The sequence below is a fragment of the Mixophyes fleayi genome, chromosome 4 (genome assembly GCF_038048845.1).
Source record: "Mixophyes fleayi isolate aMixFle1 chromosome 4, aMixFle1.hap1, whole genome shotgun sequence".
In the NCBI taxonomy this organism is placed as follows: Eukaryota; Metazoa; Chordata; class Amphibia; order Anura; family Limnodynastidae; genus Mixophyes; species Mixophyes fleayi.
The window spans coordinates 94,231,027-94,257,745 of NC_134405.1; positions in this window are offsets into that span (position 1 = coordinate 94,231,027).

Consider the following 26,719-nt stretch of genomic DNA (forward strand, 5'->3'; position numbering starts at 1 on the left):
AGATGGAATTGTCCTTGGGCCCTCCCACCCACCCTTATGTTGTTGAAATAGGACATGCGCACTTTAACAAACCAATCATTTCAGCGAAAGGGCCTACCAAACTGTGGCTGAAATAATTGGTCTGTTTGGACCCCCACAAAACGAGCTGGCAAAGAAAAAAAAAAGGTGCAAGATGGAATTGTCCTTGGGCCCTCCCACCCACCCTTATGTTGTTGAAATAGGACATGCACACTTTAACAAACCAATCATTTAAGCGATAGGGCCTACCAAACAACTGTGGCTGAAATGATTGGTTTGTTTGGGCCCCCACACCAAAAAAGCTATTCATCTCTCCCTGTACAAATTAAACAGGCTCTACTGAGGCAAGATGTCGTCCTCATCCTCATCCTCTGATTTCTCTCCCCCTTCAGTGTGTACTTCCTCATCCTCACACATTATCAATTCGTCCCCGCTGGACTCCACAACCACAGGTCCCTCTGTAGGATCTGGAGGCCAGTGCTGTATTTGATTGAGGAATTGATAATTCATTTTTATGAACATCATTTTTTCAACGTTCTGCGGAAGCAACCTCCTTCGCCGCTCACTGACCAGGTTCCCCGCTGCACTATAAACTCTTTCCGAGTACACACTGCAGGGGGGAAAACTCAGGTAAAATAGAGCCAGTTTGTACAGGGGCTTCCAAACTGCCTTTTTTTCCTGCCAGTAACAATATGGACTGTCTGACATGTCTATTTGGATGGTGTCAGAAAAATAATCCTCCATCATTTTTTCTATTGTGACAGCATCCAATGCAGCGACAGTAGACATGTCTGCAATGGTTGGCAGGTCCTTCAGTCCGGACCAGATGTTGTCTGCATCCCCGCTAATGGGTCTTTTAGGAAAACTGAGCTTTTTCCTCGCAGCCTCAGGTGTGGAAGAAAATGAAGGTGGAGCTGTTGGCATGTCACGGTCCTCTTCAGAGGACAATCTCCTGACCAGCAGGTCTTTGCACCTCTGTAGACTTGTGTCCGCCGGAAACAGAGACACAACATACGCTTTAAACCGAGGATCGAGCACAGTGGCCAGAATGTATTCCTCTGACTTTAAAAGAGTGACCACCCTCGGATCCTGGCAAAGCGTACGAAGGGCTTCATCCACAAGAGCTACATGCTTTGTGGAATCGCAATGGTTTACCAGCTCCTCCCTCACTTTTTCCAGCTGCTTCTGCAACAGCCTGATCAGGGGAATCACCTGACTCAAACTGGCAGTGTCGGAACTGACTTCTCGTGTGGCAAGTTCAAACGGCTGGAGAACCTTGCACAACACGGAAATCAGTCTCCACTGCGCTTGACTCAGGCGCATCCCCACTCCTTTTACTATGTCGTAGGTGGCTGTGTAGGCTTGAATGGCCTTTTGCTGCTCCTCCATCCTCTGCAGCATATAGAGGGTGGAGTTCCAGCGCGTCACAACCTCTTGTTTGAGGTGATAGCAGGGCAGGTTCAGCCTTTTTTGATGTTGCTCGAGTCTGCGGTAGGCACTGGCAGAATGCCGAAAGTGTCCAGCAATTTTGCGGGGCACCGCAAGCATCTCCTGCACACCCCTGTCACTCTTCAGGTAATGCTGCACCACCAAATTAACGGTGTGGGCAAAACATGGGACGGGCTGGAAATTGCCCATATGTAATGCCCGCACAATGTTACTGGCGTTGTCTGACACCAGAAATCCCCAGGAGAGTCTAAGTGGGATAAGCCACTCCGAGATTATTTCCCTCAGTTTTTCTAAGAGGTTGTCAGCGTTGTGCCTCTTACTAAAACCTGTGATACACAATGTTGCCTGCCTTGGCACGAGCAGCTGTTGTGGAGATGCTGCTACTGATGCAGCTGCTGCTGTTGCTGCGGAAGGCGATGCATCTACCCAGTGGGCTGTCACAGTCATATAGTCCTTAGTTTGCCCTGAACCACTTGTCCACATGTCCGTGGTTAAGTGGACAGTGGGTACAACCGCATTTTTCAGAGCACTGAGGACACTTGTTCTTACTTCTCTGTACATCCTTGGTATCACCTGCCTAGTGAAGTAGAATCTCGACGGGATTTGCTACCGGGGACACAATACCTCCATCAACCGTCTAAATCCCACTCCACTGATGGCGGACACCGGACGCACGTCTAACACCAACACTGCTGTTATTGACGCAGTTATCCGCTTTGCCATAGGATGACTAGTGTCGTACTTGGTGCTCATGGCAAATGACTGTTGGATGGTCAATTGTTTGGTGAAAGACGTAGCAGTCTTACGACTTCCCCTCTGGGAAGATGACCGACTACCAGCAGCAACAGCAGCAGTGGCAGTAGTAGGCGTACCGCTGCAGGATTCCTCGGATGAATCCCGTATTGAAGAGGACTCAGTCTGGCTGGTGACATGGCCTGCAGGACTAAATCTGATGGAGATCGTGGAGGAAGTTGACGAGGAGGGTGTTGGTGGTATGTATCCAACAGGACCAAGGGATTTAGGTGTCCCTGGACTGCTGACGGTCCTAACCACAGGTCCTGAACTAAACACTGAATTATGAAGGTTCTTCAGGTGACGTATAAGTGAGGATGTCCCTAGGTGGCCAAATCCTTACCCCTGCTTATTTGAGCTTAACATAAGCTACATATGGCCATACATTGGTTGTCCGGATTCGGATTAAAATAACTCCAGACAGAAGAGGTGGATTTTTTGGTCTTCTGACCAGGCATGACGATGGGCTTTTTCATCCCATGGACAACAACTGTTTCCCCCCCTGGTGGCTCATTTATGATAACCACATCAGCATCCTCCTCGTCAAGTTCCTCCTCAGCGCCAGCTACATCAATATCCTCCTCCCGGTGTACAACATTCACACCTTCATTAGCCAAATCTGTAACTGGACTGTGGGCGATCCTTCCAGCATATGCAGAGGGCGTGCTGCAAATGGTTGAAGGAGCCACCTCTTCCCGTACAGTGATGGGAAGGTCAGGCTTCGCAACCACAAAAACCCTTGGAATCGCTGTTCTTGGACTAGTTGTTGATGACAGCTTAAGTCTCTTAAATTTGTTAGAGGGGGGGAGGAGAAGTGCTTAGATCCATGGGTGAAGCTGAACCACTAGTCATGAACACAGGCCAGGGCCTAAGCCGTTCCTTGCCACTCCGTGTCGTAAATGGCATATTGGCAAGTTTACGTTTCTCCTCAGATGATTTGAATTTTCTTTATTGCTAATTTTTGGGAACTTTGGGTTTTTGGATTTTACATGCCCTCTACTAGGAGATTGGGCATCGGCCTTGGCAGACGACGTTGATGGCATTTCATCATCTATGTCATGACTAGTGGCAGCAGCTTCAGCATTAGGAGGAAGTAGGTCTTGCTCTTTCCCTACTTTATCCTCCAAATTTTTGTACTCCATTATATGCAGCACTAATTATATGCAGCACTAAACCACACACACTTTGGAAATGCTTAAAAATTGAACGTATTAAATGTAATATAGATTGCAGTACCTATTCTCCGGAACTGCTTAAAGAATGAACGTAGTAAATGTAATATAGATTGCAGTACCTATTATCTGGAACTGCATAAAAATTTAACGTATTAAATGTAATATAGATTGCAGTACCTATTCTCTGGAACTGCTTAAAGAATGAACGTAGTAAATGTAATATAGATTGCAGTACCTACTATCTGGAACTGCTTAAAAATTGAACGTATTAAATGTAATACAGATTGCAGTACCTATTCTCTGGAACTGCTTAAAAATTGAACGTAGTAAATGTAATATAGATTGCAGTACCTATTCTCTGGAACTGCTTTAAGAATGAACGTAGTAAATGTAATATAGATTGCAGTACCTATTATCTGGAACTGCTTAAAAATTGGAAGTATTAAATGTAATATAGATTGCAGTACCTATTCTTTGGAACTGCTTAAAAAATCAACGTAGTAAATGTAATATAGATTGCAGTACCTATTCTCTGGAACTGCTTAAAAATTGAACGTATTAAATGTAATATAGATTGCAGTACCTATTCTCTGGAACTGCTTAAAGAATGAACGTAGTAAATGTAATATAGATTGTAGTACCTATTCTCTGGAACTGCTTAAAGAATGAACGTAGTAAATGTAATATAGATTGCAGTACCTATTATCTGGAACTGCTTAAAAATTTAACGTATTAAATGTAATATAGATTGCAGTACCTATTCTCTGGAACTGCTTAAAAATTGAATGTAGTAAATGTAATATAGATTGCAGTACCTATTCTCTGGAACTGCTTAAAAAATCAACGTAGTAAATGTAATATAGATTGCAGTACCTATTATCTGGAACTGCTTAAAAATTGAACGTATTAAATGTAATATAGATTGCAGTACCTATTCTCTGGAACTGCTTAAAGAATGAACGTAGTAAATGTAATATAGATTGCAGTACCTATTATCTGGAACTGCTTAAAAATTGGAAGTATTAAATGTAATATAGATTGCAGTACCTATTCTTTGGAACTGCTTAAAAAATCAACGTAGTAAATGTAATATAGATTGTAGTACCTATTCTCTGGAACTGCTTAAAGAATGAACGTAGTAAATGTAATATAGATTGCAGTACCTATTCTCTGGAACTGCTTAAAAATTTAACGTATTAAATGTAATATAGATTGTAGTACCTATTATCTGGAACTGCATAAAAATTTAACGTATTAAATGTAATATAGATTGCAGTACCTATTCTCTGGAACTGCTTAAAGAATGAACGTAGTAAATGTAATATAGATTGCAGTACCTACTATCTGGAACTGCTTAAAAATTGAACGTATTAAATGTAATACAGATTGCAGTACCTATTCTCTGGAACTGCTTAAAAATTGAACGTAGTAAATGTAATATAGATTGCAGTACCTATTCTCTGGAACTGCTTAAAGAATGAACGTAGTAAATGTAATATAGATTGCAGTACCTATTATCTGGAACTGCTTAAAAATTTAACGTATTAAATGTAATATAGATTGTAGTACCTATTCTCTGGAACTGCTTAAACAATGAACGTAGTAAATGTAATATAGATTGCAGTACCTATTCTTTAGAACTGCTTAAATATTTATTTTTTTATTAATTTTGTATAATTTTTAAAAGAAATTTTTTTTAGTAATTTTTAAGAGATTTTAATAATTATAAAATTTGTATGGACTTAGCACAACAAAGCACAGGACTAAAGCACCACTGGACTCAGCAGGACAGACACTGGCCAAAGCACCACTGGACTCAGCAGGACAGAGCACAGAACAAAAGCACCACTGGACTCAGCAGGACAGAGCACAGGACAAAAGCACCACTGGATTCAGCAAGGACAGAGCACTGGACACAGGCATAAAGCACCACTGGACTCAGCAAGGACAGAACACTGATCACGCAGGAGCACCACTACCCTGCACACCCTCCCTCTTCCCTGATGTCGAAATGAAGATGGCGTCCGCAAGGTGAGTATTTATGACATCCGAGTATCGCGAGATTCAACGCGAGACTTGGATGTCATAGCCTCGTTTCGGATTCCTTTGGCGACCGGAAGTACCCGAACAGTGCTCGGATCCCGTTGGATCCGCGCTGTTCGGGTGGGCTCGGATTAGCAGAATCCGAGCCAGCTCATCCTTAATTCTGATCAGGACTTTTTTTTATCGTTGTTAAAATCGTTGAGGATTGGAGGGGAGAAATTTTGTATTGTGTGTACCCAGCCTAAGAAGACAAATATAGACATAAAATAAACAACAACAACAACAACAGAAAGAGTGGACTAACAGCATATGAGGAAATAAACAAATTCTAGAATTTATTTAAATTAAAACATAATTTGGATTATATTTAGTGGCTTCTGGTGGTGTACCTCCTCTTTAGTTTGTTGCTATCTGAGGAAAAATAAATATCTTCTTGGACAGTAGCAAGAGTGACGGTCACTGTTTATAAAAAAGAAATTAGGTAAAATATTAAAGAGGAGGTCTCATAGTAAAATAAAGTAATACAACAGAAATAATTACAAAGATTAAATAAGTTAATTATGCATTCACATCTTTGCGTTTGCTTGTATTTACTGCAGATAATGAGTATGTAAAGAAGAGAAGAAAACCAGTCACAGAAATCATTATTTCCTTTTATAAACACTCCTCCTTACTCACACTTAAATGCAATATGAACACACATTAAAAACTGATACACTGAAAAAGGAGCATGAGTTTCATATCTTCAGGGATGTAAATATTAGATGTAGACAGGGCTCTAAAGATCCATTAATCAATCACTAAATAAATCACTAAATATAAAAGAGTACTCAATAATATATAAAAAATTAAAAATAATAATAAGATTATTCCAATGCACAGGGCAGAACTAGAAGCTGCAAATAAGTATAAAATCAGTATATGTATATATATATATATATATATATATATATATATATATATAAATATTTCAAAATAGTAGCACTTGAACACATATAAACATTAATCATAAAAACATGATTCTGGAGCTCGATCATCATCATCATCATCATTTATTTATATAGTGCCAACAAATTCCGTAGCGCTTTACAATTGGGAACAAACATTAATAAAACAATACTGGGTGATACACGCAGACAGAGAGGTAAGAGTGCCCTGCTCGCAAGCTTACAATCTATGGGACAATGGGAATTTGAAACACAATGGCATGTGCTACATCATATTGCACATTAGACCAGCTAGATGCAAAGGTAAAAAGTATTGAGTGGGCTGTGTGATCAGTCACACAGCAATGTTAGTCAGAGGGTTGTTGTCTTGTGTTAGCTGTGTAGATGGTGGTAATAGGGTAACCTAAGGAGATTAAGATGCTGGTTGAGGAATATTATAAGCTTGTCTGAAGAGGTGGGTTTTCAGAGAACACTTGAAGGTTTGAAGACTAGAGGAAAGTCTTACTGTCCTGAGGAGGGAATTCCACAAAGTGGGTGCAGCCCAAAAAAGTCCTGTAACTGGAAATGGGAGGATGCAATGAGAGTGGAAGAGAGACGTAGATCTTGTGCAGAACGGAGGTGTCGAGTTCGGAGATAATTTGAGACAAGTGAGCAGATAAAGTGAAATTTTGTTGACGGCCTTGTATGTTAATAGAAGAATTTTATATTGGATTTGTTAAAATACAGGCAACCAATGTAGAGACTGAGAGTGGCTCAGCAGAGGAAGAACGGTTTGCAAGGAAAATCAATCTAGCCGCTGCGTGCAAAATGGATTGTAAGGGTTCAAGTCTGATTTTGGGAAGACCAGTAAAGAGGGAATTGCAATAGTTGATGCGTGAGATGATGAATGCATGAATTAAGGGTTTTGCAGTGTCTTGTGTGAGATATGTGCGTATTCTGGAAATTTTCTTTAGATGTATGTAACAGGATTTAGATATAGAGTCATTGTGGGGAAAAAATGATAGTTGTGAGTAAAAGATTACACCTAGGCAGCGAGCTTGCGGGGTGGGATTTATGGTCATGTTATCAACAGAAATAGAAACGTCAGGCAGGAAGCTTCTGTTTTTGGGTGGGAATATTATTAATTTAGTTTTTGAAAAATTGAGTTTGAGTTGCATAGGCAAACCAAGGAGGAGTTTCTTAGCACCTGGAAACACCCCTCCCAGCCTGGAGCACTGTATGCTTGAGGTGGCTGGACCCTGCCCCCGGGACCAGCCACTTTGCAACTTGTGTGCAGATCGTTTCGGTCACCACTGTTAACCATTTCTACCCTGCTAAGTGTCCCCACTCCTTTCTCCCCTGCTGTGTGTCTCCGCCCCTCCCCCCAGCTGTGTGTCCCCGCCCCTCTCTTCTCTGCTGTGTCCATCTCTTCCCTGTTGAGTGTCCTCGCCCCTCTCTCCCATTGATGTGTCCCTGCCCCTCTCTCCCCTGCTGTGAGTCCCCGCTCCTTTCTCACCCACTGCCAGAATGTCTCATGTGTGCAGCAGGAGGACACAAAACACTGCAGTAGATGAAGAGGGTAGATGTGTGAATGTGTGTGTGTGGGTGTGGGGGGTGGGGGGTTCTCATGTGCTTTTAATGTAAGTGGGGTGAGTTAATGTATAAGTACAATAGTTCTCTTGTAAACATAGCCTTGGAGGGGCTTTTAATATATGTGTGGAAGAGGGGAGAAAGGGATTTTAATGTAAGTGTAGGGGGGTATTTTATGCGATGTTGATGGGGTATGAAATATTAATTTCATAGTAGGTTGAGAGTGGGTGCTTTTAATTTATTGATGGGGGTGAAGGTTGGGGATATTTAATTTAATAGTGGGGTTATTGCAGAACTATGAAGGATGACATGATGGGACTATTTATTTAATGCTGGGATGGTTTAGATGCTATTGATTTAATATGTGGCTGAGTTTGGGGAGAAGGAGAGCTATTTCTTAAAAGTGAATGCTAATTATTTAATGTTTGGAAGTAAATAGGTTTATTTATTAATTGTAAATAATAATTTCATGTTGGGGCAAATTAATCTTTTTATTAAAGTTGTATGACATTAACTTGCTGTCCGGGTTGGTTGCTGGGAGGCCTAATTACTAAATGTGGGTACATTTGATTTAATATCGGACTTCTTTAGAGGAGGGAAGCCTACTGTGTTCACTCATTGCTGGGACTATATCATGTCCCTGTCCTTTTTCCAAACAGGGACCCCAACATTCCAGGATCCAGACAAGCAGCAACTGAGGTTAGGACACGAGCAGCAGCAACAAGTAGTCACAGATCCTATGGATATTTAGTGGATCCCTTGTAGCTGCCAGATGATATTGCTCATTCAAGTCCCCCGCAAGAGGGTATGGACTTTGCTGCCCCTAGTCCGCAGGTCGAGGTCCCCTGGATGAGTATTGGCAGAGTAGTAGGCAGAGCCTGACACAGAGGAGAGATGACGGCAACTCAGAGAAGTACTGAAAGTAGTAGCAAAGAAGCTGACCTATTAGTAATGCAAAGCAGCAGTTCAAATAAAGGCAGTAGTTGAGTAGAACTTAGTTGATCCGAAGGTGGTAACTCAGAGCAGCAGCAGGGGAATTACTGGTACAGCGCAAGTTCAAATAGAGGCAGTAGCAGAGTAGAACTTAGCTGATCCGAAGATGGTAATTCAGAGCAACAGCAGATGAGTCATTGGTACAGCGGCAGTTTAATTAGAGGCAGTAGCAGAGTAGAATAGCTGGTCCATAAATGGTAACTCAGAGCACAGCAGGAGAGCCAGACCGAAGGGAGCCTGATCCTTACAGAGAGTAAATGAACTCGAAGAACAGGCATCGGACAGGAGAAAGTGGAAGGTTTAAATAGTGCTCCAAAATGCCAGGACCAATGGAGAACAAGTAGAAGTTTATGAGAGAGGGGAATAGGTTTGCACATGCGCAAAACGGATGGCAGATGCATCCAAAGGTGTGATCAGGATACAGAAATCACCGCTTACAGAAGGAAGATAACAGCGCCGGTGACCGACCACGGGGCCGGCGTGTGACACAAGTAGTGACAGCAACAAGAACAGGTAGGGGAGAGCAGGACAGTCTGCCAACTGTGCTGACACACTCAGTTAGGACTTTGTCCTGACTGTAGGGACAGTTGGGAGGTATGTCCCGCTTCACACAGCTCTGCTCAAAAAGGGAGAGCTGTGTGCAAATAAAAGTAGTGCATGCAGCATTGCTTGTGTATATGATGGGGATAGGGAGAGTTGGAGAGCAGCCAAGCACTATCTAAAATTATAGCCACGCCCACTGGCGACGTGGCGTGGAATCCCCTCTCTGCAAATATTGTGTTTTCCCCTGGGTTGGCGAGAAGACATCCAAGATAAAATGGCAGAGAGTCAGTAACGCGAGACAACACAGATGGTGAAAGATCAGGAGAGGATAGATAGATTTGTGTATCATCCGGATAGAGATGATACTGAAATCCAAAAGAACTTATTAGTTTTCCAAGAGAAGTGGTGTAGATAGAGAATAGCAGAGGACCTAGGACTGAGTCTTGTGGTCTGCAACTGCGGAGCAGAGGTGGATGCAGAGAAATTAACTCTGTAAGAGCGATTAGATAGGTAGGATGAGAATCAGGATAGGACAGTGCCTTCAAGACCTAGGGATTGTAGCGGTTGTATGAGGACAGAGTGGTCACAGTGTCAAATGCAGCAGAGAGATCCAGGAGAATTAGAAGAGAATAATGGCCTTCAGTTTTTGCTGTGATCAAATCATTGACAACCTTGGTCAGCGCAGTTTCTGTGGAGTGTTGAAAGTGAAAATCTGACTGAAGAGAATCCAGTAGGTTGTATGCTGTAAAAAAGTGTGCGAGGCGAGTGTTGCCAATTCTCTCAAGAAGCTTGGAGGGGCATGGGAGCTAAGAGATGGGGCGGTAATTTGAGAGAGAGTTTGGGTCAGAATTTTTTTTTTTTTTAAATAGGAGTAATCACTGCATGATTGAATAGTGATGGGAAATACCAGTAGAGAGAGATTACAAATTTTAGTTAGAGGTGGGATGAGCACAGGAGACAGGGACCTACCAATTTGTGAGGGAATGGGATCAAGAGGACAGGAGGTAGAGTAGGAAGATGAGAAGAGAGTAGAAACTTCCTCTTCATTTGTGGGATCAAATGAAGAGAGTCAGAGTGTGCTACAAAGGAATTGAGCTGATTGCTTGTCGAGGGAGATGATACCATTCCAAGTCTAATCTCTATCTACAACCCCAACAATTAATGAAGAGAAGTCCTGCTTTTTTTAATTTATAAAATATGAGCCAACTATATTCTGGAAATTGTAGAGGACCCATTTGCACTTTTATACTAATACTTTGAGAATATGTTATTATAAGTGTATAGTAACTCCATTCTTACAAGTGCTGAGGTGCAATGTTTGATTTATCCACTAACCATTAAGCATTTGCAATCAAGTATTTACCCTTCTGCTCAATAGGATATTTCTCACCTCTCTGAGCTTGCTTCAGAACACCTGTTATTCATTTTGACAGGTGTACTAACTCAGTCAACCTCCTTTGCCATGTTGTTGCTTGTTCTAAAGTCGGGTGCACTATCTATGTTTATTGCCAGAGCAATTAATAGCAGGCCTCTACTTATAATCATTTTAAGAAAAAATGCTCCCTTGCCAATAATGTGGTGGTGTGCTAGGCCTGCTTGACCCTCCAACATGATGGGGGTTCCAGATATGCAGGCTGATATCCCCAATAATGGAAAATAATGACCTTCCAATTGTGATGACAGGGATGTCCAGCACAGTAACTAAGAAAATGCCCCACTGCTATTGAACTCTGAAGAACTAGGCCTTGTGATGAAATTAGGAAATTAGGTCTTTAGATGGTCCCAACTACCGGGTACCCCATTTCTCACAGAACACTAGTATTTACCCACAATTACTTTTAACCATATGTTCTCCAGATGTCCTCATGTATCATGTCAGGTGGGTACCAGAGACTTTTATGCTAAGCCTGCTTGGTCCCCCCTCACGTCGGTAACAGAAGTTCCGATCTCCATAGTGTTTAATTTGTTTGTGTGCACTGTTAAAATGTATATTTTAATATATTCTTGTGAAATTGTGGGAAATGCATATGGATGGACAATTCAGTTATAGCATTTTACCTGCTGCTTAGTCTGTTTCTGTGTATTAATATTGCCATTTCTGTGAGGTAAGAAGCAGCAGGAGGGGGAATTGGGTAGGAGGAACAGTGCCTGGCTGGGTCCACCCAAAACGTGTTGCTATGGGGCCTGGTGTTTGCTAGTTACAGCCCTGGTTTCAGTGCTTTATGTAGGAATTCATATGCATTCTACTTGGGTTCACTAAAATTCTGACAACTGATCATACACAGTGTTGAAATAAACTTTCTGGCAAGAATTATTCCTGATATCCTGTACTCCTCAGATGACCAGCATCCTATAATATAACAGTTCTATTACATTTCATTATGTGTTTAAGACAAGATTAAAGTTGAAAACCCCTACACAAAAGATATGCCTGTTAATAGCTTCAGCCTTCTTAAACGCACTGGTCAGTGCATTGTGTAGTATATAAATACATATTTCCATAGATATATATTATGTATGTGTAGCTCTATTCTACCCATCATATTGCTACTGTACTTTGTATTTGCTGCACTTGGAACTTGCAGATGCCAGTAAGTGACAATTTGACATCCTTCTAATGGCTGACAAGTCTACACTTTAACCAGTTTGAGTCAGGTAATGGGCTGTGTGTCCAGGCTTGCCTGCAGGTTGTTGCTCTCAACTGTTATCATAAATTTCAATTGAGCCACATAAAAGCATCCTGGAGGAAGAGAGATGTTGCAGTTAATTTCTGTGCTGATGTGTAAGGCATATGTTACCCTTATGAACCCTTTTCCACTCTTATCTTTTTCTGGCAAACTGATAGCTTTGCCGTTTTTTTTTTGTGTTTTTTCTTCTGTCCTTGTGTGTTTGTGAAGAATAAGCTATGCAATTATTAAAGACTGCCTCAACGGCTGCTGCAAACGCGGTTTAATAATGTTGTAACCTTTATTTGTGAGTCTCTATGCAAGTCATCTTTGTTCATGTCTGGCATGATAGAATGGAATATAACAATGTGACTTCAATTGATTTTCATGAACTTTACATTGTTGCATTATGAGATATCCAGGCCTTCAGAATCGCAGTATCTGCTTATGCCCTGATAAACAACCCTTCTAAATTGTCTATCTACCACTGTAGACAAAAACCCTGAGATAAATGTGAATTTAAGGTTGGTAAAAAAAAAAAAAAAGATTAAGAAGGTTTATGAGAACGCAGGCATTAAAAGGACAGAAGGTGCAGTTGTAAAAACAAATTTGGCGAACAATAAATAAACAAAAGGGGGCACAATAGTCAAAAATTGGATAGAAAACAGAAAATGTGTATAATTTACAGTATTTGATAGAATCTATAAATAGCAAAATGAACAAAAAAAACTATGGATTGCCAACTTTTGTAGAACTACAAGTCCCAGCAGGAGGCTGGCAATACTTTTTGTGACTTCTAGAACTAGCAGCTAGAGCACAATTGATAAAGATGAATAATGTACAGCAGTGGGCCAAAAAGATGGATAAAGGTGTCAAGTGTCTATCAAAACAAGAAAAGATACATAATGACCAAGAAGTTTAGAGATGAAGTTAAAAAAAAAATCTGTATAATAATTCTAAATATTATATATCTTAGATTTTTGGCACCTTATAATCTGTATTTCTATAAGGTGAAGTAAGGCCATTAATCGAAACACATTTAAAATTATGGGTTTGTGTCCAGCACCATTTCAGGGTTGATTCTTCAGAGTGAACAGCCAATAGGGTTCAGTGGGAGTGTCTGGCTCGTTCATATTAGCAGTTGTAACAGAGTGCAACTTCCTCTTTTCCATGGATCCGAATACCTGGCTGGTCGGCTGCTACATTGCAGGCTTAGTATACTAGAATCCTGGAATTATTGTGTCCTTTCTTTATTCTGTTTTCTTTGTTTTGATTGTTAGTATCATCTGATTTTCTAGCTCTACCTCTTCCTTCCATAATCAATTTTTAATCTCACTTCCAATTCTCTTCTTTTTTCCCTTCATCCCACTACCGCTGCTTTTCCCCTTCCCTCTCTTCTCCCTCTCCCCCCTTCCCCCCCCCCCCCTAGTTTTTCATCCTCCCTTTCTCCTTGCATTTCCTGTCTCAGCTGCAATGCCACGCCTGACGAGGATCCGGTCCGTTCTCGCCCACCTGTCAGATTCTGCCCGGCTATCAATGCTGGCCACCCACCTCCTCCTGAGGTCCCCTTCTGCCAGCTCTGGCACCTCGGTGCAGCGTGTGCAGTCACAGATAATTACGCAAAAGCAGCCAGATGGAGGTCAAGTGGAATATCTCAATCTCAGCAACTTTTGGCCCCTTCCTGCCCAACTAGGCCCGGGGATAAAGATTCTGACAGGGCAGAGTTGGGTGGTTCCTCTGGGCAATACTTTCATGCATGCCCGAGACCTGTTTTGCCCATTCCACCTGCATATCCTAGTAGGGCATTGCAGTTTTTCTCTCCTCAGTCACAATACGTTGGGGACAATAGTTGTCATCCCGTAATGAGTTTTTTACCCCCTCTTTCGGTTATGCCCTCCAATGCACAGCTCCCCGATGTTATACCCCCTAATACGAACTCCCTAGCTGAACCTATTACAAATACTAATAGCTCTTTTCATCCAGTACCACAGGCATCTCTCGGGGCGCTGTTGCAGCAACAATCAGGGACGATCTAGAGTGTTCAAGTAGCGACGTATCAACTTAGTGATCCGGGCTCAAATAAACTCAGGCTATAGACTCCCGTCAGCAAGGTTTCCTGCAATGGGGAGATGAAGTGCTCCCCAGTGGTCATAAAATAGATGTTTTGCCTTCAACAACCCCTGTTATAGTACAGGGGATTCATGCAATACAGACAGACCTGTTTGAACTGTTGTGGAACACATCCCGTTAGAGATTGCCCACAAAATAGCGAGTACCACAAAAGAGGTCGAGCCGGCCCAGGAGGTCTTGAATAAGGCTAAATCCCCCATTATAATAACGTCCCTGTTCTAGTAGCTATCCATTTACCCTGATGCTTCTAAGGCTTCCTTCCTTCACGAGAGTTTCCGCCTTTCCATCAATGGTGGGGTGGTGGAAGCCACCAGGAAAAACCTTCGGTCTGCAGATTTATATCTGGACATCCTGATGGAAAAGGTCCAAAAGGTGTTAGGCCTGGGACACATGGTGGGACCATTTTCATTTCCACCCATACCCAATTTGGTAATTTCCCCGGTCGGTATAATCCCTAAGAAAACAGTCTGCAAATATCGTTTTTTTCAGCACTTATCACACCCCGCGGGAAAATCTGTAAAAGACGCTATAGATCCCCAGGTCTTTTCAGTGACATACCAATTGTTTGAAGATGCATTGGCGTTAGTAAGGGAATTTGGAAATGGGGCCCAGATGGCAAAATTAGATATAGAATCTGCTTTTTCGGCTTCTTCCCCATCACCCCGAATCATCCAAATTTACGAGATTTAAAATAGATTGCGGCTACTACATAGACAGATGTCTTCCAATGGACTCATGTGCGTATTTTGAGGCTTTTGGTTTGTTTCTTCATTGGTACATGCAAGCAGGAACGGGTTATCATGGGATAGCGCACTATTTAGATGATTTCCTTTTCGTGGGTACACCCGATTCTTCTCTTTGTGCTGATACCCTTTATGCTGCTAAAGCACTTTTCCGGATCATGGGCGTTCCAGTTGCCCAGGATAAAACTGAGGGTCCCGTCACATGCCTGTCCTTTTTGAGCATTGAAATCGACACAGTTTACCCCTAGAAAAAATTTAAATGTTGGAATCTCTGATAGTAGAAACACTCTCTTACCCTTATAGCACATTACGTAAAATTCAATCTCTCCTAGGCTCTTTTAATTTTTCATGTCGGGTTATCCCTATGGGGTGCGTTTTTTGTAGGAAACTCCAATTAGCCACGGCAGGTTTTAGAAGCCATCATTCGCAGATTCATGTCAGCGAAGGAACTAAAAGGGGAATTGCGGATTTGGAGGAGTTTTCTTTTGCACTTTAACGGGATTCGATATATGACCCACCCAATCAATTTCTAGTGTCACTTTGGACTTGCACACAGACGCCTCTGGGGCTAAAGTCTTTGGGGCTTTCTTTCAAGGGGAGTGGTGTGCCGCCACTTGGCCTCATTCATGGTGGGTTAATGGCTTGACACGGAACTTGCTGACATTAGAATTGTTCCCTATAGTAGTAGCCTTAGAATTGTGGGCTCCTTGTTTATGCGGCAGGAGCGTGGTATTTTAGTGTGACTATTAATCGACAGAGTGTCTCCTCACGCCCAGTGATTAATCTATTGCGGGTTCTATTTTTGAGATGCCTGGAATTCAACATAAATTTTTGTGCTCACCATGTTCCTGGCGCTCTTTCTCGGTTTAATTGGTGGCGCTTCAGAACTCTGGCTCCACACACCCGTCTTACAGGCTTGAATTGTCCCCCTTATGTTTGGCAGATGGTCACGTCAGGATAAGGTCTCTTGCAAAGGCGTTGCTGGCCCCAGCTGCTAGAAAGTTTTATCATTTGGCGTGGCAGCGGTGGTTGGGTTATCAAGCATCAGTAAACAGCGATCCGTCAGGTCAGATCGCCTCTATGTCAGATTTTATGTGGGAATGATATAAAGAGGAGGTGTCAAAATCAAATATGCTTCCATAACAGCTGACATTTCATTTATGTCCAAGATTAATAATACACAAGATCCTACCAAGTCCTTCATTATCTCCAAAGCACTAAAGGAATAGACTAGAATGCAACTGACTATAAAGGATAAACACTGGCCCATAGACCAGCTGATATTGTCTATATTGATTATAGCCTTGACCGAGATTACCATAGACCCTTACGAAACACTTTTATTCAGCGTGAGCTTCTCATTAACTTTTCACGGTGCTTTTAGAATTAGTGAGCTGGTGGCACGCTCCAGAACATCTACAGATACAGCTTTGCTATCTAGACACATAATGGTTCAGCCTACGCTTATTCATTGTAAGATAAGACAATCTAAGACAGATAGGCTGGTAGGGGTCATTGGTTAACTCTGACGGCACAAACAAACAAGGCGATATGTCCAGTTCTACTGTGCACTAATGGAAAAGTTTATGGTTAGTACACTTGGATAAGTCACCATTAAAAAATTCCCATTCAGTGCCCTGCTAAAACACTTCCTGAGCCTCATATTTTTGCACCCGGGGCTTTATGGCACCCATTCGTTTCAGATAGGGACAGCTACGGCTGCAGCAGCCAGGGGTGCATCCATTTCAGAAATTCAGGCACTGTGGAGATGGAAGTCACATGCTTACAGAAGGTTTATAAGGCCCGACGTGTAAAGTTGTGTTAATCAAACCTTACTTCCCCTCACTTTATTCGGGATTGTGACCTTTACTAGTTTCTAGGGGTGGCGGTCCTTGAGTCAGTAAAAGGTTCACGGTTGTGACCTTTCTTCCAAACTAACATTGGTGTCAGTGTCATTATTTTTATTATTGGTATTAAGCATGTAGAGTTTCAATGAAGTAATTTGGGTACATGAGGAAATTAATCAACACTATGCATTTTAGGTGAAGTGAGGACAATAAGCCAAACACATTTAAAATCATTGGTTTCTGCCCAGCATGTAGTTACTACTTCAGGGTTAAATCTTCAGAGTGAACAGTTAATAGGGTCCAGTGGGAATGTGTGGCTCATTCATATTAGCAGTTGTAATAGAGTGCAACTTCGTCTTTTCCATGGATCCAGATAACTTTCCTCCACCCGACATTTAGAGAGGTTATATAAGATTTAACATGTTTTTATTCCCAAACAGACGAGGCACATTTGTCAGTGGGAGAGCATCGCAGTCAGCTTGCGGTTAGCAGACGGTACTTACGCGATCAGTGGTTAATGGTCACTGTCTCCTTCGAAGTCACTAGACTCTGGTTTGCTCTAGTAAGGAAAGCCCTGGGATGCCTAGTAAGGGCATAACACTGTCCAGAAGGGGTATAGTTATTTATTGCCTCACAATAGTACCGACCAATAGATAAGGTTTAACCTGGGTTGGTGGGAGTGTGATCTCCCACTTTATTGGTATATGCTTTTAGCTGACTGCCCTGCTCTCCTTGCCAGCTCATATTTTGATTCAATATTAAATAAACTGTGACCTTTCTTGCAAATTAACACTGGTGTCATTATTATTATTATTGGAATGTAGAGTTTAAATGAAGTAATGTGGGTACATGAGTAAAGGAATCAACACAATGTATTTTATTGTATCCAAATCCCATTAAAACAGCAGTATGATATGATCAGAAGCCCAAGAATAATTCTTGATCTTCATGGAAATATCACCTAATCTTGGTGCTGCAGTCTCAGGATTACTTGAACTATCCAGTAAGCGACTGAGAAAGACAAGATACAAGCTGATAATATGTGATTATTTTCATATCTAGGTGTGTTTTATCTTCAGTGACTGTTTTATATATATAGTGAAACAATTTAAAAATGTGTCCTGTGACAAAAGCAGTCAGGCCTGTTCATTTAGTAGGACTCATTGGCATCAGTTTAGCACAGCAATGTTACTACATCTAAGATTTGAGTATGTTATTGTATGTGGAATATCTTTGAGATTTCATCCATCACGATACAAAAGTGCAATTTGGTTTGACTAGCTTAGTGCAGGGTAAGAGTCACACTAAAGTAATCCTTGTTTTAAATGGGAGGATAGGCAAATTGAGCAGACTTTGTTCAGACATACTAAAACTATACCTGAGCCCTTAGGCAGAAGTCCAAGGGGCAATTTTCCTGCCTCATCCTGAAGTGGGGTAAGCCAGGTCTCATTATGTTGCAGTACATGTTCTTTTGAATAACAAACAAGCACATACTTATTGCATACTAAAACGGCATAAAGTGTGTGTTTCATTTATGACAGCAGTGCAAAAATGTGCACACACATATATACACTTCTACAAAGTAGAAGTTTTGCATTGTTAAAGCGAAATAATTGGATGAAGGCGGTAATTAATATTTTCTGTACACTATAATCAATTGCAATGTGATTCATACACAATGTAATTATTATCATAACATTTAAATATGTTTCACCTATTTTCTAGTTTGTTATAATTTAGTTTGCAATTGCACGAGAACGTTTCCGGTGTTATTTATGTGGCATTGGCACCTTACGAACGCTAGTTCATAAGGTGCTAGTTCGTAATCCACCAATGCCACATCAAGTTCTCGGGAGGTCAAGACCCTTCCACCTATGAATGAAGACCTTAATACTGTAACTGTGTATCTTTGTGATGTCACTGCTTTTTACAACTGTACTGTGTATAAATTGATCACCTCTGGTTTTGGTAACCAGAGCATTCTGATAGAAGCTTGTGTTGGTGCCAGCAGGCACAAGCGTATGTATGCCAAACTCTGCCTTGAAATACTTTGCAAATTAAATGTTTTGTGCTTTGGAACCACAACAATCGCATTGGAGAATCTTCATTGCAAACGATAGATATGGATGTAACACCATCTGGTAGATGTAGATGTGAGACGTACTTTTATGGGACTTGTAAATTCTGTTATGTAATGTCAGATAAAGATACACTTTCTAATGCATATATTGGCAAACACACCTTCCTCAGCAGATTTTCAGAAACATTTCTTCAGAAAACTTAAGATAATATATACTGCAGCGACAAACCACTAAAGAGAATTTGAGTACAAAACAGGGATAATTGCGAGGTGCAGATAATCTGACTGTGTTTCATTCACAAATTTGGTTTGTCAATTTCATTTATTTAAAAAGTATTGATATCCAGTGCTTACAGTTTTGACCTGAAAACGTTGTTTCCAATTACATGCAGAAATGCTTCCATATTGAAATTCACAATCAACCTACCCATAGAGCAAGAGCAGAAATCTAAACATCAGGGGGTATATCTACTAAACTACAGGTTTGAAAAAGTGGAGATGTTGCCTATAGTAATCAATCAGATTCTAGTTATCATTTATTTAGTACATTCTGCAAAATGACAGATAGAATCTGATTGGTTGCTATAGGCAACATCTCCATTTTTTCAAACCCGCAGTTTAATAAAGGTATGCAAAGCCGTCATTTATGTTTTAAAAACTTCTAAAATAAAAATCTACCCATTGAATGCTATTCTTACTATATGCTCTTATTGTTTAGGTTTTATAACATAATACACATTGAATTATTTAAAAGCAATAAGATTAAATTTTAACCCTGTTTGCCAGTCATGTTGGGGTCAAAATGCACTTGTGTCCGCTTAAAATGCACCAATAAATGTATACTCGGACTAACCGGACCATTTACAACATGTCCTTGGAAGTTGTATTCAAATATTGACGTCTATGTGGGCAGCACGGTCGCTTAGAGGTTAGAACTTGTACACCAACAGCACTGGGGTCATGAATTCGATTCCCCACCATAGTCTTATCTGTGAGGCATTTATATGTTCTCCCTGTGTTTACGTGGGTTTCCTCCGGATGCTCCGGTTTCCTCCCACACTCCAAAAATATACTAGTAGGTTAATTGGCTACTATTAAGTTGTCCCTAGTCTCCCTTGGTCTGTGTGTGTGTGTTAGGGAATTTAGACTGTAAGCTGCAATGGGGCAGGGACTGATGTGAGTGAGTTCTCTGTACAGCGCTGCAAAATTAGTGGCGCTATATAAATAACTGGTGATGATGATCTCTGCAAAACTACATTATAGATTAATCATTTTGATGCTAGAGGTTTACTGACCTTTTCACCTTAGCTGGCATTTTTGGCATTTCTCACTTAATTACAAAAAATTCCATACCCATCTATTTTCTGAAAGTAGATATTCTGGGGAAGTCAATGCAGATATCAATGTCTCACAGAGGAAAAAGAATCACTGCTGCAATAATTTGGGCAAATCAAATCTTGTAGAGGAACAGACGTTTTTGAAGACGTGCAACGTTTACGATTTCCGCTCTTGCTTTACCATTCCATTGAATGCCATTCCACATTTGTTTTTTAATTTTGTAGAATGAAAAGTCATCAATAGAGCTGGGATGCTGATGGTCAATTCATTCTGTGGTACAGTTGGGGTAAGACTGGGAACCCCCTAGGCCAAATTCCATTAGCAAAACATATAAAGTTTCATGGCCAAATGTGAATTTTTAATATTTTGATCACCTCTAGTGACCCATTTGACACTCTACTCCTGCAATACAGATACATTTTAAGCAAAAGTTAACAACATTTTAAACTTTGTTACTGTAAATCTCTCCCCAACAGAATAAAACAGAATACCTCTAAACCAAAAGGACCACATGTAGATTTTACACATTTGCATGCAAATTGTACACACAAAATGTGTGACGTACAATATGTGCATTTACTTGATTATGTTGATTGGAATTTATCTTAAGTTACGGGCATCGCCACGTACTGCGTTAAATGTACTGTGTAAAGAGCATCCAGATGTGATTAATGCATAAAGAAGAAAGAAAAAGGACAATAGATAAACATTAAAAAGAGTGATTTAAGCACCAGCGCTCATGGTCAGGGCCTGTTTAAGTGTTTTGGCTGCCATTGGCTAATACACCCTTAGTGCCTCCCTTTCAAATAATTAAAGGAAAATTCAGGAGTATTCTATAGCAAACAAATTTGGACAGATTTTCTTACCTGTTGTTGTTGTTCTTTGTTGCCTGTTCTTGCAGTTTTGTTCATTTAGCCGTCTTCTGGAAAGTTGGGCTCCTGTTTTGAAAATGTGCAAACATTGCAATCCCTCAATGATTAGGCTCTTCAGAGAGCATCCTCATGAACACCATGAAATACAGAGAGCATGCCATGCCCCCAAGCAACCAATTCATGATGACCCACCCCCCCCCTTCAGGGGCCAATTCATGACTCCCCTTTCTAATCCTAAAACTCTATGACCTCTCAAAGATGCTACTTTGTCCACATCTATCCCAATGGTGGCACAGAGTTTGATCTCCTTGCATAGCTTGTACATTACACTCTGTCACCCCTCATTATACTGTCCTCCCTTCAGCACACTCTGTCCCCCTTTCTGCACGTTGTCCCCTTCAAAACACACTCTGTCCCCCTTCTACATGCGGTCCTCCTCAAAACACACTCTGTCCCCCTTCTACATGCGGTCCTCCTCAAAATACACTCTGTCCCCCTTCTACATGCGGTGTGTGTTCTGAGAGGGACAGTATCTTCTAAGATGGTTGAATGGATAAGATCTTGGTTGCAGGATAGAAAACAGAGAGTTATATTAAATGGAGTGAATTCACAGGAGGGAAAGGTTACCAGTGGAGTACCTCAAGGAACAGTACTTGGACCAGTGCTTTTTAATATCTTTATTGGTGACACTGCAAGTGATATTGAAGGGAAAGTATGCCTTTTTGCAGATGACACAAAGATATGCAACAGGGTAGACACACCAGGAGGGGTAAAACAAATGATTGATGATCTAGGTAGACTAGAGGACTGGTCAAGAAAATGGCAATGCAGTTTAATACCAAATAATGCAAAATCATGCCCTTGGGTTTCTCAAATCCCAAAGTCTAAATATAGTATTAATAGCACTTTAATGGAAACTACTGAGGAGGAAAGGGATCTAGGAGTCACTATTTCAGATGAACTAAAGGCAGGTAAGCAATGCAACAAAGCAATGAGGAAGGTAAGTCAGATGCTTGGTTGCTTCGGGAGAGGAACCAGTAGCAGAAAGGAAGAAGTAATAATGCCACTGTATAGGTCATTGGTATGGCCTTATCTAGAATACTGTGTTCAGTTCTGGAGTCCATATCTCCAGAAGGATATAAATACATTAGAGACTGTATAAAGAAGGGCAACTAAAATGGTGCATGGCCTACAGCACAAAACTTACCTAGAATGAATAAAAGATCTTTATACGTATACAGCAGAGAAAGGAAAGGGGGGACATTATTGAAACTTTTAAATATATCAAGGGATTTAACAAAGTACAGGAGGGAAACATTCTACAATGGAAGGTGGATAGTTCCAGCCATTCACAAGTTAGAGTATGTTTAAAACACAATTGGGCAGCTGTGCAGGATCCTCTGCTTACCTCTCGGCTGCTAGGCATATCTATGTAGCGTGTGGTAGGGGGGTTTGATTGACCATATTGCCCATCTGAATTTCCCCTTGGCTACAAGGAGGTGCACCATTACTACTTCTGCTAGAGTCAGTCATCACTATTCCTTAAATGTGTTAATTAGGAAGATGGAGACATTAGAAAGCTGTTATCCCCTTGCTGAGTTTATTTGAACTGACTTTCAATGTGATTTAAAAAAATTATAATGTGAACTAGGACAATTCCTTGTGTATCTTGATCTGCACTCAACAAAAATATTGTTCCTTGGCCTTAGCCTTCTATTCTATTGTATATGTACATATATAAGCATAAGCATATCCTATATGGGTCATTCATTTGTCAAAATGAATACAAACTAGCAAACTGAAAGACAATTTCTGTTTATGCTGGAATTAATGACTATTTCAAGATGGATAACCATGACCAATAAAGCAAGAATTTAAATCATGGTGGATTATGGTAAATTGAGACTCCCTTGTTTCCACAGTAATAAATATATTAAACACAAGACATATTTCCCAGGACTATACATGTTTAAATATACATGATATACTAATCCCTGTACACATTTTCTCTACACCATTTTATTCCGTAAAAAAAAGCGGATGTTTCAGCAGATCAATACTTGCAGCTTAGAATTGAAAGTGATGACTGTTAATATCTAGCATGGTGTCATAGACATGAGTATACGTTGATACATCTTTCACTAAGTGAAAGGGTAGGTACCCCTTGGCTTTATGGCTGGGAAGTAACTCACAACAACCTATAAATAACCTATAACTCATTTCAATGTGCTGAAACCTTCAGGTACAGGTACTGTGTATGACTTACCTATTGCTGTATAATGACTTTCATCTACATATTATGTTACTTCTGAAAAGTGTTTAATGTTAAGGGAATAGTTAGGGGAATTTTGAAGCAAACTGATAACACACTAGCTGTAGCTATGTGTCACACTGAATATACATGTCATTTAATTGGACCTGTCACTTGTCTGCTGTGTAGGCATTCATATTGTGGGCTTACCTCATTTCCATGGTAGTGTAACCTGTGAATTTACTAAGAACCAGCTTCTCATGAATATTAGTCAGACCTCATGAGTATTATTCAGGCAGCTCATCAATGATGTTCTTGGTTCCTAGTAAGTAAGACTGCAACTGGTTCATCCACCATAACTGATGACTTCACTAAAAGTATCATAGTGAAAGTATGTTTCCAACAAGCAAACACTTCATCAAATATAAATAAATGAAACATATTTTCCATTTTAAATTATTTTTTGTACCCCCACAGTAACCATATATAATGCTAATTGCATTGTTCAAGTCAATAAAGTAGCTGAAGATTCCACTGCTGATAAAGAAGTGTGCAGTCTTAGGAGGTCCCTTATAAAGTGCACCAGATATGCACCACAAAATGCCAGGATGGTCTGACCAGCCTAAATATTGAGAGATGTCTCCGTAACCTAGAAGTTCATCTTGGTGTGTGGAAGCTGAAAAAGGTGCAATGTGCTAAACAGTAAATATCACATCAAAGTCCAAACTCCTAGTGTTAACTCTATCATATGAAATACAGCTTGATTTAGCAAGAAGCACCCATAAAAAGCACCCGCTATCTTTATTTCAGTAATCTCGCACTGCATTATGAATACTCATTTCTGCACTGCTTCTCAAAACAAGGAGCACCAATGAGCCTACATACTAAGAATGCTTTCAGTCCTCCCAAAACTTCCCCTCTGTCTGCTCCTTCACAAATGCTACTAGCTTTCTCAACAAATCCATGCGCTTTGATGCAAATGTCGACACTCGGAAGCAATTTGTGGTGCATTTTGCTGTGCACCATAGCCAGTCTGCACTCTATAAATGAGGCCCAACATGTGTGCTTTGTGCAACAACATGTACATAGCACCTTACAGGATAACTTGATAAACTGGAGATAATCACAAGTTCAGACTTTAGATTAGAATATGAAAGAGAGCCCTCTCCTGTGGAGCTTGTATTCTAGTTAGTATTTTATTTATAACCTTTATAAACAGAGGATAGCCCCATTATTATTTACTTTCTGGATATCATGTCATTCTTCAGATCCATTGCATAAATATAACAAACCTAAGTTAAATGCAGCTTAAAAAGTATGGCTGTCATGGATGTCTCAGTTTTGATTTCTTAGAATTTTGTAACTCATGAAAATCTCTTGGTATCAACATCCAATAATTATCAAGGGCAATAAGAATAAGCGTTGTGCTGCGGGAAACTCCACAAGGCTTATAATAGCCAGTTAATCATATGGGGATCTGTGCATTACCGTGTGATTTAACATATTATCATTATGGCTCCTGGAACAGGTCATGTCTGCTTTTGCTTCCATTAGAGTGGATTACTTCATTAGACCAATAATATTTACATGTACAGTAGTAGCAGACTAGGAGAGTACTATAACCCCCAAAGAGAAAGGAGGATGTCTATCAGCCTTAAATAATTCTGTAGGTAACAGAATGATACAGACTCTTTTCTGTATTGAAAGAATCAGAGAGAAGGATTGAAAAATTTGGAAACCTTTCTGTGCATGTCTCAAAAACACTGTAATCCCTTAAAGCCATGACCACCTGAACTGACCGATTTCTAGTGCTTAGATATTCTGAAATCAAGGAAGCAGAATCCTCTTGTGCAATCATCACTTACACTTAAATTAAATAGAACACTGTATATATAGTAAATATAGGTAACAACAGAAAAAATAAACACAAGTCTAAGAACTGGATTTGCGGCAGGAAAGAGGGGGGACCAATGGGACAGTTTTACCGCAGGCAGCAGACCACCCTGCTCTTGTCTGAATTTCTCATCATGCTTCTTTGGCTTCTCTAGCACACTGTCATTCTGCCTTTTATAAGTGACCTAATAAGGCAATATTATTAAAAATCTAAAATTATTGCAAAATTAAACAGCATAGACAAGAAAGTTATAGAAATATACTGTTAACTCTTTCAGTCCATTGTGTCCACTTTATCAGTGCAATGTGCATCTCTTTGACCTGCTGCTATACTGTACAGTATATCTGAATAATGAAGATAATAGGAATGTGTTTTGTTTTCTTAATCTTTAAATACAAGTAAATAGTAATATCTTCATTTTAGAGCAGCACTCATGACCTGAAGATTTGCACATTTTGAGGCTCCTGTAGAGTTGGACATATGTGTGTTTTTCTTGCATAAAATACTGTGCAGAATAAAAGAAGATTTATTGCATTGTGTGCTTACCACTCCCTACGTTTAAGGAAAGGGGGAAGGAGGAGGCATGCAGGCATAGGCTGAGTACAAGAAGAGAGTGTTCTCATCAATACGACTTAGTCAGACCAGGACAAAGACTCATATGCACCCGTCAGGCAGTGTATATCTTGTAGGTGCTCGACCCCTGGTGTAAAATAGTCACTGATGATGATAGCAATTGAAATTTGCATTCGTTCCACAGCAGGAAAGAAGATTTCCATTTGATTTATATAGGGGGGAAAAAACGTATGTTTATATATAATTGAACTTGACTAGTACTTTATATTTGTGTCTGTATTTTCTTGTATTTTACATGATAATTATGGCTTTAGTATTTATTATTACCACTTTCCAGACACAGACAGAAGTCTTATATATATGACACTTCATTACAATATTATATTGTGTACAAATTGGGTACTGTAAATTTAGTATATACTACAAACACTGTAAATTCATATCTCCTGGCATAAATCAAGTGCATATGCTACTGTTTGTTAGGTTTCAAAGTTAACTTAGTCAGTATTTACGCCGGCCTTCCTAGGGCGCGTAGTCTAACGGCCCTCCCGGTCTTCTCCAAGAAACGCCGCAAGGCAGGGTGGGTTATGCTGCCGGAGAACCGCAGGTCGCGGCCCCCAGGTTAGCCTACTGACGTAAGGAGAGAGTTCTATGAGATGGACAAGCAGAGGTACAAACAGGCCTACAGGGAACTGATGACCAGGTTCACTAACCGTATATCTAGAAGGTAGCAGCCTGGAGTAGAAGCTGGTTGGTATGCAGGAAACAATCTGCGGTGTAGCCCCAGGGGCAGAAG